Here is a 14,578-nt window from a genome sequence, read left to right as displayed (position 1 = left end):
CTCCCGGGTTGCCAACCGGAAGCGGATGTGCCCCTGAGCTCCTCCCACCACACCCCCCTTTGCCCGATCGGACGCACGGCCGGCGCGCTGGCGTCAGCCGCTTCAGGCCCCGCCCCCGCCGCCAGCGTGCTGACGTCACGATGGTATCCAAACCCGCCCCCTTTTCCCTCCGCCGCCAGCCAGCTTGCGGGCGTCACGACGGTCTCCAACCCCGCCCCCTTTTCCCTACGCCGCCAGCCAGCCAGCCGGCGTGCTGGCGTCACGACGGACGCCAACCCCGCCCCTTTTCCCTCCGCCGCCAGCCAGCGTACTGGCGTCACGACGGCCTCCAACCCCGCCCCCTTTTCCCTCCGCCGCCAGCCAGCGTACTGGCGTCAAGACGGTCTCCAACCCCGCCCCCTTTTCCATCCGCCGCCGCCAGCCAGCCAGCGTGCTGGCGTCACGACGATCTCCAACCCCGCCCCCTTTTCCATCCACCGCCCAGCCAGCTAGCGTGCTGGCGTCACGACGGTCCCCAACCCCGCCCCCTTTTCCCTCCGCCGCCATCCAGCCAGCGTGCAGGCGTCACCGGTCCGCCACCCCGCCCCCCCCTTTCGCCACCGCCAGCGTGATGACGTCACAGGCCAGAGACCCCGCCCACCCTTCCGCGCAACCCCTACCCCCCCTTCCCAGTAACCACCACCCCCGACGTAAAGGCGGAAAGCGGGCGGGGGGGTTGGACGCCGTTGTGACGCCATCACCCTGGCTGGCGGCGGCATGGGAGAGGGATGCGGAGAAGGGGGCGGGGTCTGAGGCGTCACAACGGTCTCCTACCCCGCCCCCCTCTCCCCCACCGCGCTGGCGTCACCCGCCTCAGACCCCCGCCCCCTTCTCCGCCCGCACCCCCGCCGCCGCCGCCAGCGTGCTTGCGTCACGACGGTTTCCCACCCCCGCCCCCTTTCCACTGCGCGCCAGCGCGCATGCGTCACCCGTCTCCCGCTCGTTCGGAGAGCCAGCAGAGGCAGGACGGGCCGAATGGCCTCATTTTTCCCTTTAACACGATTTTCCGGCATTTATAAGAATGAGAGGCGACATTTTTTGAAACATAATTGATGCTGAGCGGGGTAGATACCACTTGGCAGGAAAAAAATAGAAATTCGGAATACTATTTAAATAGAAATGGCAGAAATCTGTAGTGCCGAGGGATCTGGGCGTCCGAGGGCACAAATCACGAGGGGCACTTGACAGTCGTAGGTGGCCTTCGGCAGGAAGACTAGAAAAAGCAGAATACTATTTAAATAGAGATTGCAGAACTCTGTGGTGCCGAGGGATCTGGGCGTCTGAGTCCAGGAATCATGACACAAAAATTGGCGGAGCATGTTGACGGTGAAGAGGATAGCCGTCATCTCCAGAATGCAGCCAATGGTTTGGCTGGCCGGGCGGCAAAGGGGGCGATTGGCACTTAGCCCGCAGAACCGCGAGGTAGGTTGCGAAGAAGGAATGGGTCAGAACCAGTTGGGGGGAAGGTAGTGAGAGGAGAGCCCCAGAGTGCGAGTCATTCAAGAGCCGCTCCTCTGTGGTGGAAAACGGTGAGAGTGATGGTTCCTCTGGGGGGGGGGGGTGGGGGGGAGGAGAGAGGGGAAGAGCAATAGAGGCAGGAGACTCAGTCGTGAGGGGTGTAGGCAGGCGTTTCTGTGGGCGTCGACGTGAACCCATGGATGGGTGTGTTGCCTCTCTGCGGTCAGGGTCTAGGATGCCACTGAACAGCTCCAGGGCGTTCTGAAGAGGGAGGGCGAGCGGTCAAAAAGGTCGTGGTTCACATTGGTCCCAACGGCACAGGCAGATAGAGGGATGATGTCCTGCAGCGGGAATTTAGGGAGCTCGGTAGCGGATTGAAAAGCAGGACCTCAAAGGTTGTAAACCTCTGGTTGACTCCCTGTGGCCACGTGCCAGTGAGTATAGGAAACAGGAGGATGGAGAGGATGAATGCGCGGCTGAAGAGATGGTGCAGGAGGGAGGGCTTTAGTTTCCTGGATCACTGGGTCTGTTTCTGGTGAAGGTGGGGCCTGTACAAGTCGGATGGGTTGTACCTGAACTGGAACGGGACTGACATCCTTGCTAGTGCTATAGGTGGGGGTCGAAACTAATTTTAGCAGGGGGGTAGGATACAGAGTGGAGGTCTAGTAGGGGGTGATGCACAGACAAGTATAGAAGATAAACCAAGTCAGCCTGGGAGGCAGAGTGTATATGGTCAAGTTAAGGCCCATGGGAGCATGGTAATGCTGGGTAGCATTTATTTTAAGGCAAGGAGTCTTGCAAGTAAAGCAGATGAGTTGAGGGCGTTGATTAACACATGGGAATACGCTATCACTGCTATCATGGAGACATTGTTGAGGAAGGGGCAGGACTGGCAGCTCAGTATTCTGGGGTATAGAATCTTCAGGTGAGACGGGAGGGAGAGGGGGGCATGTATAAGAGAAGGTGGGGTCGCAATACTGATTAAGGAGACAATTACTGCAGTAAGGAGGGATGGTATCTTAGAAGGTTCCTCAAATGAGGCCTTATGGGTAAAACTCAAAAATAAAAAGGGGGCAGTCACTTTGCTGGGAGTGTACTATAGACCCCCCAAACACTCAGGGAGAGATGGATGAGCAGATATGTAGGCAAATCTCAGAGAAGTGTAAAAATAATAGGGTCATAATAGTCGGAGATTTCAACTTCCCCAATATTAACTGGGATAGACAGAGCATGGAAGGCTTAGAGGGTGCAGAATTCTTAAAATGTGTCCAGGAGAGCTTTTCGAGCCAGCGCGTAGAAAGCCCTACAAGAGAAGGGGGCGATGTTGGACCTAGTTTTAGGGAACGAAGCCGGTCAATTGGTAGAAGTGTCAGTGAGGGGGGAGCATTTTGTTGATAGTGATCATAACTCAGTAAGATTTAAGGTGGTTATGGAAAAGGACAAAGATGGACCGGAAATAAAGGTTCTGAATTGAGGGGGGAAGGCCGATTTCGATATGATATGACAGGATCTGACCAAAGTGGACCGGGAGCAGCTACTTGTAGGGAAGTTTACACCAGACCAGTGGGAGTCATTCAAAAAGGAAGTAGTGAGAGTTCAGGGCCAACATGTTCCCTTAAAGGTGAAGGGTGGGACCAACATGTCCAGGGAACCCTGGATGTCAAGGGATATAGAGGACTAGATAAGGAAGAAAAGGGAAGCATATGGCAGGTACCGAGGGCTGAAAATAGCAGAAGACCGAGAGGAGTACAGAAAGTGTAGGGAGGGGGTACTTAAAAAAGTAATTAGGGGAGTGAAGAGGGGGCATTAAAAAACACTGGTGGGCAAGTTACAGGAAAATCCCAAAGCATTTTAGAAATATGTTAAGGGCAAGAGGATAATCAGGGAAAGAGCAGGGCCCATTAGTGACCAAAGTGGCAATCGTGCGTGGACCCGGAGGATGTAGGTGAGGTTTTAAATGATTACTTTTCATCTGTGTTCACTATGGAGAAGGACGATGTAGGTGTAGAAGTCAGGGAGGGGGACTGTGATATACTTAAACAAATTAGCATTGAAAGGGAGGAGGTATTAGCGGTTTTAGTGGGCTTAAAAGTGGATAAATCCCCAGGTCCAGGTGAGATGTATCCCAGGCTGCTGTGCGAGGCAAGGGAGGAGATTGCAGGGGCTCGGACACTCATTTTCAAATCCCCTCTGGCCACAGGAGAGGTGCCAGAGGACTGGAGGGCAGCCAATGCGGTAACCATTATTCAAGAAGGGTGGTAGGGATAAACCAGGGAACTATAGGCCAGTGAGTCCAACATCGGCGCAAGGGAAACCTTTGGAAAAAATTCTGAGGGACAGGAGTAATCTCCACTTGGAGAGGCAGGGAATAATCAGGGATAGTCAGCATGGCTTTGTCAGGGGGAGATCATGTCTAATAAATTTGAATGTTTCGAGGAGGTGATCAGGTGTGTCGATGAGGGTAGTGCAGTTGATGTAGTCTACATGGACTTCAGTAAGGCTTTTGTCAAGGTCCCGCATGGGAGAATGGTCATAGGAGGTAAGAGCCCATGGAATCCAGGGCAAATTGGATCCAAAATTGGTTCAGTGGCAGGAGGCAGAGGGTGATGGTCGAGGGGTGTTTTTGTGACTGGAAGCCCGTGTCCAATGGTATACCGGGGTGTTTGGTGCTGGGCCCCTTGCTGTTTCTAGTGTACAACAAGGGGAAACGACCTCTCAGCATCTACCCTGTCAAGCCCCCTGAGAATCTTATCTGTTTCAGTAAGGTCGCCTCTCAATCTTCTAAACTCCAATGAGTACAGGCCCAACCGGCTCAACTTCTCCTCGTAAGATAATCCCTCCATCCCTGGGATCGACCTTGTGAACCTTCTCTGGACTGCCTCCAATGCCAGTACATCTTTCCTTAGATAAGGGGACCAAAACTGTCCATAGTATTCTAGCAGCGGCCTAACTAGTATAGTTTTAGCAAGACTTCCCTCTTTTTATACTCCATTCCCTCAGGAATTAAGGCCAACACTCCATCTGCCTTCCCCTGTTACCTGCTGAACTCGTATGCGAGCTTTTTTGGGATTCACGCGCGAGGGTCCCCCAAATCCCACTTTCTGCAGCCTTTCTGCATTGAAATAAAATTCAGCTCCTCTATTCCTCCTGCCAAAGTGTATAACCTCACATCTTCCCCGCGCTATGTTCCAACTGCCAAGTTTTTTTGCCCGCTCGCTCAACCTGCCTCCCTAACCCTCCGTGGACTCCTCGTGTCATCCACACCACTTGCCTTCCCACCTGGTTTTGTGTCACAGGGAATCCCAAGCCTTGGTTGCGAAGGTATTCCTCCCCACCTCAGTCCAAAACGATCGCCACCCTCCCACCCCCTTAACCCCGAGACTGTGCCCCCCACTGTGTTTTAGATGCCCCGGCCAGTGGAAACAACCCCTCGGTGTCCACTTTGTCGAGCCCCAACTCAGAATCTCGTCCGTTTCGGTCCGATCGCCTCTCGTTCTTCGAAACTCCAGAGGACGTGGACCCAATTTACTCAGCCTCTCATCATTAGACAATACCCCCCCCACCTCATCCCGGGGGCCAGTCTAGTGAGCCTTCGATGTGCCATCTCCAATATAAGTTTATCCTTTCTTCAATCTGGAGACCAGGACATGCACCCATAAGACCGTAAGACCATAGGAGCAGAAATTAGGCCATTCAGCCCATCGAGTCTGCTCCGCCATTCAATCAATCCTGATGAGTTTCTCAACCCCATTCTCCCGCCTTCTCCCCGTAACCTTTGATCTCCTTACCAATCAAGAACCTATCTATCTCGGTCTTAAATACACTCAATGACCTGGCCTCCAAAGCCTTCTGTGGCAATGAGTTCCATAGATTCACCACTCTCTGGCTAAAGAAGTTTCTCCTCATCTCTGTTCTAAAAGGTCTTCCCTTTACTCTGAGGCTGTGCCCTTGGGTCCTAGTCTCTCCTACTAATGGAAACATCTTCCCAACGTCCCACTCTATCCAGGCCTTTCAGTATTCTGTAAGTTTCAATCAGATCCCCCCCCTCATCCTTCTAAACTCCATCGAGTATAGACCCAGAGTCCTCAAACGTTCCTCATATGTTAAGCCTTTCATTCCTGGGATTGTTCTCGTGAACCTCCTCTGGACCCTCTCCAGGGGCCAGCACATCCTTCCTGAGATACGGGGCCCAAAATTGCTCACAATATTCGAAATGTGGTCTGACCCAGAGCCTTATGAAGCCTCAGCAGCACATCCCTGCTTTTTTATATTCTAGTCCTCTCGAAATAAATGCCAACATTGCATTTGCCTTCCTATAACTACCGACTCAACCTGCAAGTTAACCTTAAGGGAATCCTGGACTAGGACTCCCAAGTCCCTTGGCACTCCAGATTTCTGAATTCTCTCCCCGTTTAGAAAATAGTCCATGCCTCTATTCTTCCGACCAAAGTGCATGACCTCACACTTCTTCCCCACGTTGTATTCCGTCTGCCACTTCTTTGCCCATTCTCCTAACCTGTCCAAATCTATGGAATTCATTGCCACAGAAGGCTGAGGAGGCCAGGTCATTGAGTGTATTTAAGACCGAGATAGATAGGTCCAAATCCTTCTGCAGCCTCCCTGCCTCCTCAATACAACTGTCCCTCCAACTATCTTTGTATCATCTGCCAACTTAGCCAGGATGCCCTCAGCACCCAGTGCTCCTGATGTGGCCTCTCCGAGACCCTGTACAACTGGAGCAAGATCTCCTTGCTCCTGAACTCCAGTCCCCTTTACAATAAAGACCTCCCCCACACGCCATTTGCCGCCTGCACGCTAACCCTCTGTGTTCCTTGTCTGAGCATACTCAAGCCTCTTTGCCTCATCAACACTTAGACATTTCTCACCTCTGTGAAGTAAAAAAAAATTCTGCTTTTCCGTTCTGATGACAGGAGTGGGTAACGTCACACTCCCCCCCCCCGCCCCCACCCCACATCTTGGTGCCCGCTCGCCTAGCGTTGTCCGCACCTCCTTGGCTGCCTCAGTATCCTCCTTGCCGCTTACCTCCCTGCATATCACTCAGGCGCACCCCCTTCTCCGTGTCCTCGTCTTAAGTCGTCCAGGTCGCGAACAGCCAGGGGCCCTGCCTGTCGCACTGCCGTCGGCCTGTGCCGGATCGGGGTCGTTGAGGTGGAAGGGGTTTCAGTAGGGTAGACTCCGCAGACCGCTCCCACTCCTGCAAGGGCGAGTGCCATCAATATAAAACCCCGACTGCAGTCGAGGCCCACATGCCACTTGCCTGCCGAATTGCCAAAGACCGGGCGACCTCAAGGGTTAAGGGGCAGGAGTTGGCCCCTCGAGCTTGCTCTCCCGTTCAGCGAGGCCGTGGCTGGCCTGGTTGTGGCCTCACCACCTTCCTGTCTGCCCCTCGACTCCCTCGTCAATCAGAAACCACGTCTAACTCAGCCTCGAATATGTTCACTGACCCCGGCCTCCACCGCTCTCTGGGGGAGAGAATTCCACAGACTGACCACCCTCCCAGAGAAGAAATTCCTCCTCATCTCCGTCTTCAATGGGAGACCCCTTATTCCGGAATCTGTGCCCTCGTTCTAGATTCCTCCATCCCTCGTTCTAGATTCCCCCATGAGGGGGGTAAAACGTCCTCTTAGCATCTACCCCGTCAAGACCGCCCCCCTCAGCATCTTTCAATAAGATGGCCTCTCATTCTTCTAAACTCCAATGGGTCCGGGCCCAACCTGCTCAACCTCTCTTCATAAGACAAACCCACTTCTCCCCAGGAATCAGCCAAGTGAACCTCCTCTGAACTGCCTCCAATGCAAGTATATCCCTCCCTAAGGAAGGAGACCAGAACTCTACGCAGTACTCCAGCTGCAGACTCTCCAATGCCCTGTACAGTTGGAGCAACGCTCCTTAATTTTATACTCCATTCCCCTTTACAATAAAGGCCAACACTCCATTTGCCATCCTAATCACTTGCTGCATCTGTGTACTAACTTTTTGTGACTCATGTACCAGGACGCCCAGATCCCTCTGTATCTCAGCATTCTGCAGTCTCTCTCTCCATTCTATTCTTCCTGCCCAAGTGGGCAAGTTCACATTTTCCCCACACTATACTCCATCTGCCAAATGTTTGCCCACTCGCTCCACCTACCTATATCGCCTTGTACTCTCTTTGCAGCCCCCTCGCAACTTACTTTCCTTCCTATCTTTGTACCAAATAGATTCTTAATCTATAAAACATCCAGCAATATTACCACAAGCACCCACCATTGCTGTGAGGGAGGTATTCCAGCAAATTTGGCCCAACCCTTCCTCATAAGGCAAGCCCCTTCATCCCTGGGATTCCGACAAGTGAACCCTCTCTGATTCCGCCTCTAATTAAGTAAGGAGACTGTTAAGAGATGGCGGGTGGTATTTACGATGCTGAACAAATCCCCAAAGGGAAACTTGGCCAAGCTATCACAACGATAAAGAACTGTAGCGATGAGGATAGATCGGAGAGGTTGGGACGCTTTTCCTTGGGGAAAAGAAAGCTGATAGGAGACTTGATAGAGGGTATTCAAGGTCCTGAGGTACCCTGAGGACAGGGTAAATAGTGAGAAACTGTTCCCACCCAAGAGAGCATCAAGACCATCAAGAACTAGAGGGCACTGGTTCAAAATGACGGGCAAAAGGAGTAAAAGTGATGCGAGGAAAAGTTTTTTCACCCAGAGGGCGGTCAGAGACTGGAACGACCTTCCTGAGAGGGTGGTGGAGGCAGGTCCGATCGGGGTATTCAGAAAGGGAATTGGATTGCTACCTGAAAAGAGAGAGAATGTGCGAGGTTACGGGGATAAGGCGGGGGAACAGAATGCTCTGTTCGAGAGCCAGTGCAGACTCGATGGGCCGAATGGCCTCCTTCTGCACTGTAAAGATACTGTGATTTTGTGGTTTGTATTTATTATGAGAGGGCCTGTGCACTGAAGTCAGGAGTAATGAGTCCACGACCACCTTTAGAGATTCAGAAGATTAAATTAAGACATTTACTAACAAAAGAAAACTTAAATACACAAGGCTACAACAGTTACACTTAGTTTCACAACAGTTCTCACAAGATTTCTACTTAACTAGCCTCCCAACTACCACGCCCCTTTCGGGCAATACTCCAAATAGATTCTTAATCTATAAAACATCCAGCAATATTACCTCAAGCACCCACTGTTGCTGTGAGGAAGGTATTCCACAGCTTCTCTCTCCCTCTCACTCGACAATGGGACTCCAAAGGCTTTTAACACAATCTTGGTTACTGGTACAGCAAACTACCCCACACAGTGCACCTTTCAAGATCTCATGCATCTCCAACCCATCTCCATGTGAAATGACTGTTTTACACCTAACCCCTTCTGGTGATTCAAAACCTGCAGTCTGGCTGTCTGCAGATGAATTAAACTAGACGCACACACAAACTTACACACACACAGTCCCCCCATAAGCCTGCTTCAGTATCCCATGATAATATGAGGGAAAGAAAAATGATATTTCCTTTGCAAGACCAAAACTCTACATAGTACTCCAGCTGCGGACTTGCCAACAGTGGTAGGAAGAGTTCCCTACTTTTATACTCCACCTACCTTGCAATGAAACACCAACTTTCCATTTGCCTTCCTGATCATGCTTGACAAATCTACTGGAATTTTTCGAGGATGTCACGAGTAGAGTTGATGAGGGGGAGCCAATGGATGTGGTTTATTTGGACTTTCAGAAAGCCTTCGACAAAGTCCCACATGAAAGATTGGCGTGTAAAATTAAAGTGCGTGGGATTAGGGGTAGTGTATTGAGATGGATAGAAAACTGGTTGGCAGACAGGAAACAAAGAGAAGGAAGAAACGGGTCTTTTTCCGAATGGCAGGCAGTGACTAGTGGGGTACCGCAGGGATCGGTGCTGGGACCCCGGTTATTCACAATATATATTAATGATATAGATGAGGGAACTAAATGTAATATCTCCAAGTTTGCAGATGACGCAAAGCTGGGAGGGAGGGTGAGCTGTGAGGAGGATGCAGAGATGCTTCAGTGTGATTTGGACAAGCTGAGTGAGTGGGCAAATGCATGGCAGATGCAGTATAATGTGGATAAATGTGAGGTTATCCACTTTGGTAGCAAAAACAGGAGGGCAGATTATTATCTGAATGGCTATAAATTGAGAGAGGGGAATGTGCAACGAGACCTGGGTGTCCTTGTACACCAGTCGCTGAAGGTAAGCATGCAGGTGCAGCAGGCGGTAAAGAAGGCAAATGGTACGTTGGCCTTCATAGCCAGAGGATTCGAGTACAGGAACGGGATGTCTTGCTGCAATTGTACAGTGCCTTGGTGAGACCACACCTGTAATATTGTGGTCAGTTTTGATCTCCTTATCTGAGGAAGGATGGTCTTGCTATAGAGGGAGTGCAGCGATGGTTTACCCGACTGATTCCTGGGATGGCGGGACTGACATACGAGGAGAGATTGAGTCGATTAGGATTATATTCGCTGGAGTTCAGAAGAATGAGAGGGGATCTCATAGAAACCTATAAAATTCTAACAGGACTAGACAGGGTAGATGCAGGAAGAATATTCCCGATGGTGGAGGAGTCCAGAACCAGGGGTTACAATCTGAGGATATGGGGTAGACCATTTAGGACTGAGATGAGGAGAACTTTCTTCACCCAGAGAGCGGTGAGCCTGTGGAATTCATTACCACAGAAAGTAGTTGAGACCAAAACATTGTATGTTTTCAAGGAGGAGTTAGATATAGCTCTTGGGGTGAAAGGGACCAAAGGGTATGGGGAGAAAGCGGGAGCAGGGCTATTGAGTTGGATGATCAGCCATGATCATAATGAATGGGGGAGCAGGCTCGAAGGGCCGAATGGCCTACTCTTGCCCCGAGTTTCTATGTTTCTACTTGCTGCATCTGCAAACGAACATTTTGTGATTCATGTACCAGGACGCCCAGATCCCTCTGCTTTTCTACTCTTCCTGCCAAAGGTGATCTGTCCTGCCAAGTCCCCCACTTCATGCTTCATGCACTCGGACACCTAGGTCCCTCCGTACCACAGAGTTCTACTGTACCAGAGGGAAGTTACAGCACAGGAGTAGGCCACTCAGCCCATCGTGTCTGCCCTGGCCGGAAAAGAAAAAAAGTTAAAAGAGAAAACTGGCCACCTATGCGAATCCTACCCTCCAGCGCCTGGTTACAGCACTTCAGGTGCAGATCCAGAGACGAGGAGGGCTGCAGAGGCTGGGTCCTTCAGCCTATTCGAGGCTGAGATAGACAGATTTTTAATCCGTGAGGGGAATCAAGGGGTTATGGGGGGTGGGGGTGGGGAAAGGCAGGAAAGCAGAGTTGAGGACCATCAGCAAAGCCATGGTCTCATTGAATGGCGGAGCAGGCTCGATGGGCCGAATGGCCTTGCTCCAGCTCCTTATGGCCTAAAGGTTCCTTCCAATTGCGCTGAGCGTTTCGGCCTCCACTGCCAACTCAGGCAGTGGATTCCACATGCCCACCAACCCCTGGGTGAAACCTTTCTTCCTCACGTCCCCTCCAATCCTTCTACCAATCACCTTAAATCTGTGCCCGCCCTCCACCCCACCACCCCAGTAATTGACCCCTCCGCTTGGGGAAACAGGTCTTTCCTGTCTACCCCTATCTCGGCCCCGTCATAATTTTGTGCGCCTCAATCAGGTTACCCTTCGGCTTCCTCCGTTCTATGCAAAACAACCCGAGCCTCTCCCCCGACCTCTCCTCGTGGCTGCGATTTTCCAGTCCTGGCGACGTTCGCGCAGATCTCCTCCGCGCTCTCTCTCTCTCTCTCTCCAGAGCAATGAACGTCCTCCCTTGTGATGTGGTGACCAGAACTGAACGCAAAACTCCAGGGTTTCATCCAGTTCCGTCACTACATCCCCCGCTTTTGTACATTCGATACCTCGCCCAATAAAGGAAAGCGTTCCACGTGCTTCCTTGCCACCTTCCCCACCCAGCCGACCGCCTGCAGGGTCCATCTCCAGGGTTCAGCAGGCCAAGGTCACTCACTTCCTCTAACCCCCCCAGCCCCCCTTCAAGACCCTCCTATTTATTGAGTATTCCTTTGCTTTGTTTGACACCCCCACCAAATGCATTCGTCATAGACACGGTCATAGAGTTTTACAGCATGGAACGAGGCCCTTCGGCCCATCCTGTGCGTGCCGGCCACCAAGCTCCTATCTATTCCAACCCCCATTTTCCAGCACTTGGCCCATAAGCCCTGTATGCTGTGGTGTTTCAAGTGCTCGTCTCAATACTTCTTAAATGGTGCGAGGGTTCCTGCCTCTACCACCCCCCTCAGGCAGTGAGTTCCAGATTCCCACCACCCTCTGGGTGAACAATGTTTCCTCAAATCCCCTCTAAACCTCCTGCTCCTTCCCTTAAATCGATGCCCCCTGGTTATTGACACCTCTGCACTGAGGGGAAAGGTTTCTTCCTATCTATGCCCCTCATATTTTTGTATACCTCTATCAGGTCCCCCCCTCAGCCTTCTCTGCTCTAAGGAAAACAACCCCAGCCTATCTAGTCTCTCCTCATAGCTGAAACGCTCCAGCCCAGGAAACATCCTGGTGAATCTCCTCTGCACCCTCTCCAGTGCAATCGCATCCTTCCTATAGTGTGGCGACCAGAACTGCACAAAGTACTCCAGCTCTGGCCTAACTAGTGTTTTATACATCCCCAACATAACCTCCCTGCTCTTATATTCTACGCCTCAGCTAATAAAGGCAAGTATCCCATTTGCTTTCTTAACCACCTTATCTACCTGTGCTGCTGTCTTCAGGGATCTATGGACATGTACACCGAGGTCCCTCTGATCCTCTGTACTTCCTAGGGTCCAACCATTCATTGTGTATTCCCTTGCTGTGTTAGTCCTCCCAAAATGCATCACCTCACACTTCTCAGGATTAAACTCCATTTGCCACTGCTCTGCCCACCTTACCAGCCCGTCTACATCGCCCTGTAGTCGAAGGCTTTCCTCCTCGCTATCTACCACCACCACATTTTTGTGTCATCAGCCAACTTACTGATCATACCTCCTATATTCACGCCGAAATCATGAATGCGCACGACAAATAGCAAGGGTCCCAGCATCGATCCCTGCGGCACACCATCCCAGTCACAAAAACAAACCTTCGACCATCACCCTCTGCCTCCTGCCGCTAAGCCAATTTTGGATCCAAATTGCCCTGGATCCCATGAGCTCTTACCTCCTATGACCATTCTCCCATGCGAGACCTTGTCATAGGCCATGTAGACTACATCAACTGCACTACCCTCATCTATACACCTGGTCACCTCCTCGAAACATTCAATCAGATTTATTAGACATGATCTTCCCCTGACAAAGCCATGCTGACTATCCCTGGTTAATCCCTGCCTCTCCAAATGGAGATTAATCCTGTCCCTCAGAATTTTGTCTGATAGATTCCCTACCACTGATGTTAGACTCACTGGCCTATAGTTCCCTGGTTTATCCCTACTACCCTTCTTGAATAATGGTTACCACATTCACTGCCCTCCGGTCCTCTGGCACCTCTCCTGTGGCCAGAGTGGATTTGAAAATGAGTGTCAGAGCCCCTGCGATCTCCTCCCTTGCCTCGCACAGCAGCCTGGGATACATCTCATCTGGGCCTGGGGGTTTATCCACTTTTTTTAAAACCGCTAGTACCTCCTCCCTTTCAATGCTAATTTGTTCAAATATATCATAGCCCCCCTCCCTGATTTCGACACCTTACACCGTCCTTCTCCATAGTGAATAAAAAAGCAAAGTAATCATTTGAAACCTCACCTACTTCCTCTGGCTTCTCACATAGATTACCACTGGTCCCTAATGAGCCCTACATCTTTCCTGGTTATTCTCTTGCCCCTAATATACTTATCAACCACCTTTGGATTTTCCTTTATCGTGCCCGCCAGTGTTTTATCCTGCCCCCTCTTCGCTCTCCTAATGTTTAATGTCTTTCTATACCTCTCTCTTGAGCCCTCGGTATCTATCATAAGCCTCCCTTTTTTCCCTTATCCAATCCTGTACAATCCTCGACATTCAGGGTTCCCTGGACTTGTTGGCCCGACCCTTCACCTTTACGGGAACATGTTGGCCCTGCACTCTCACGATGTCCTTTCTGAATGACTCCCACTGGTCTAATGTAGACTTCCCTACAAGTAGCTGCTCCCGGTCCACTTTGGTCAGATCGTGTCATATCATATTGAAATCGGCCTTCCCCCCAATTCAGAATCTTTATTTCCGGTCCATCTACGTCCTTCTCCCTGACTGACTTAAATCTTACCGAGTTATGGTCACAATCACCGAAATGCTCCCCCACTGACACTTCTTCCAATTACCCGGCTTCATTCCCTAAAACTAGGTCCAACGTCGCCCCCTCTCTTGCAGTACTTTCTGCTTGCTAGCTTAAAAAGCTCTCCTGGCTACATTTTAAGAATTCTGCACCCTCTAAACCATTCACACTCCGTCTATCGCAGTTAATATTGGGGGAAATTGAAATCTCCGACTATTATGACCCTACTATTTTTACACTTCTCTGAGATTTGCCTACATATCTGCCCTTCTATGTTTCCTTCCCACCTATCTATCCTTCTATGTTTACTTCTATTGGGGGGGGAGGGGGGGGGGGGGTGGTCTATAGTACAGTCCCCCATACTAAGTTCTGCCCATATGGCATCGTTTGAGGAACCTTCTAAGATATCATCCCTCCTCATTGCGGTAATGGACTCCTTGATCAGTATTGCTACCCCACCTCCTCTTTTACACCCACCGCCCTCCTCCTCACCCACCCCCCCCATCTTGCTTGAAGATTCTACATCTGGGAATAATGAGCTGCCAGTCCTTCCCTTCTCCCAACCATGTCTCCGTCGTAGCAATGATATCGTGTCCCCGTGTGTTTATCGACACCCTCAGCCCGTCCGCCTTGCTGCCGAGGCTCCTTGCGTTAAAATAAATGCCACCTGGCCTTGCCAGGCTTAGTTGTGCCTTGCACAGGGGCTTGACAGCCGTTCGAGGGGCCACTCTTTGGCCGGAGGGGG

Source organism: Cetorhinus maximus, unplaced genomic scaffold, assembly GCF_964194155.1.
Source record: "Cetorhinus maximus unplaced genomic scaffold, sCetMax3.hap1.1 HAP1_SCAFFOLD_1488, whole genome shotgun sequence".
Taxonomy (NCBI): domain Eukaryota; kingdom Metazoa; phylum Chordata; class Chondrichthyes; order Lamniformes; family Cetorhinidae; genus Cetorhinus; species Cetorhinus maximus.
This window is presented reverse-complemented; position numbering follows the sequence as displayed.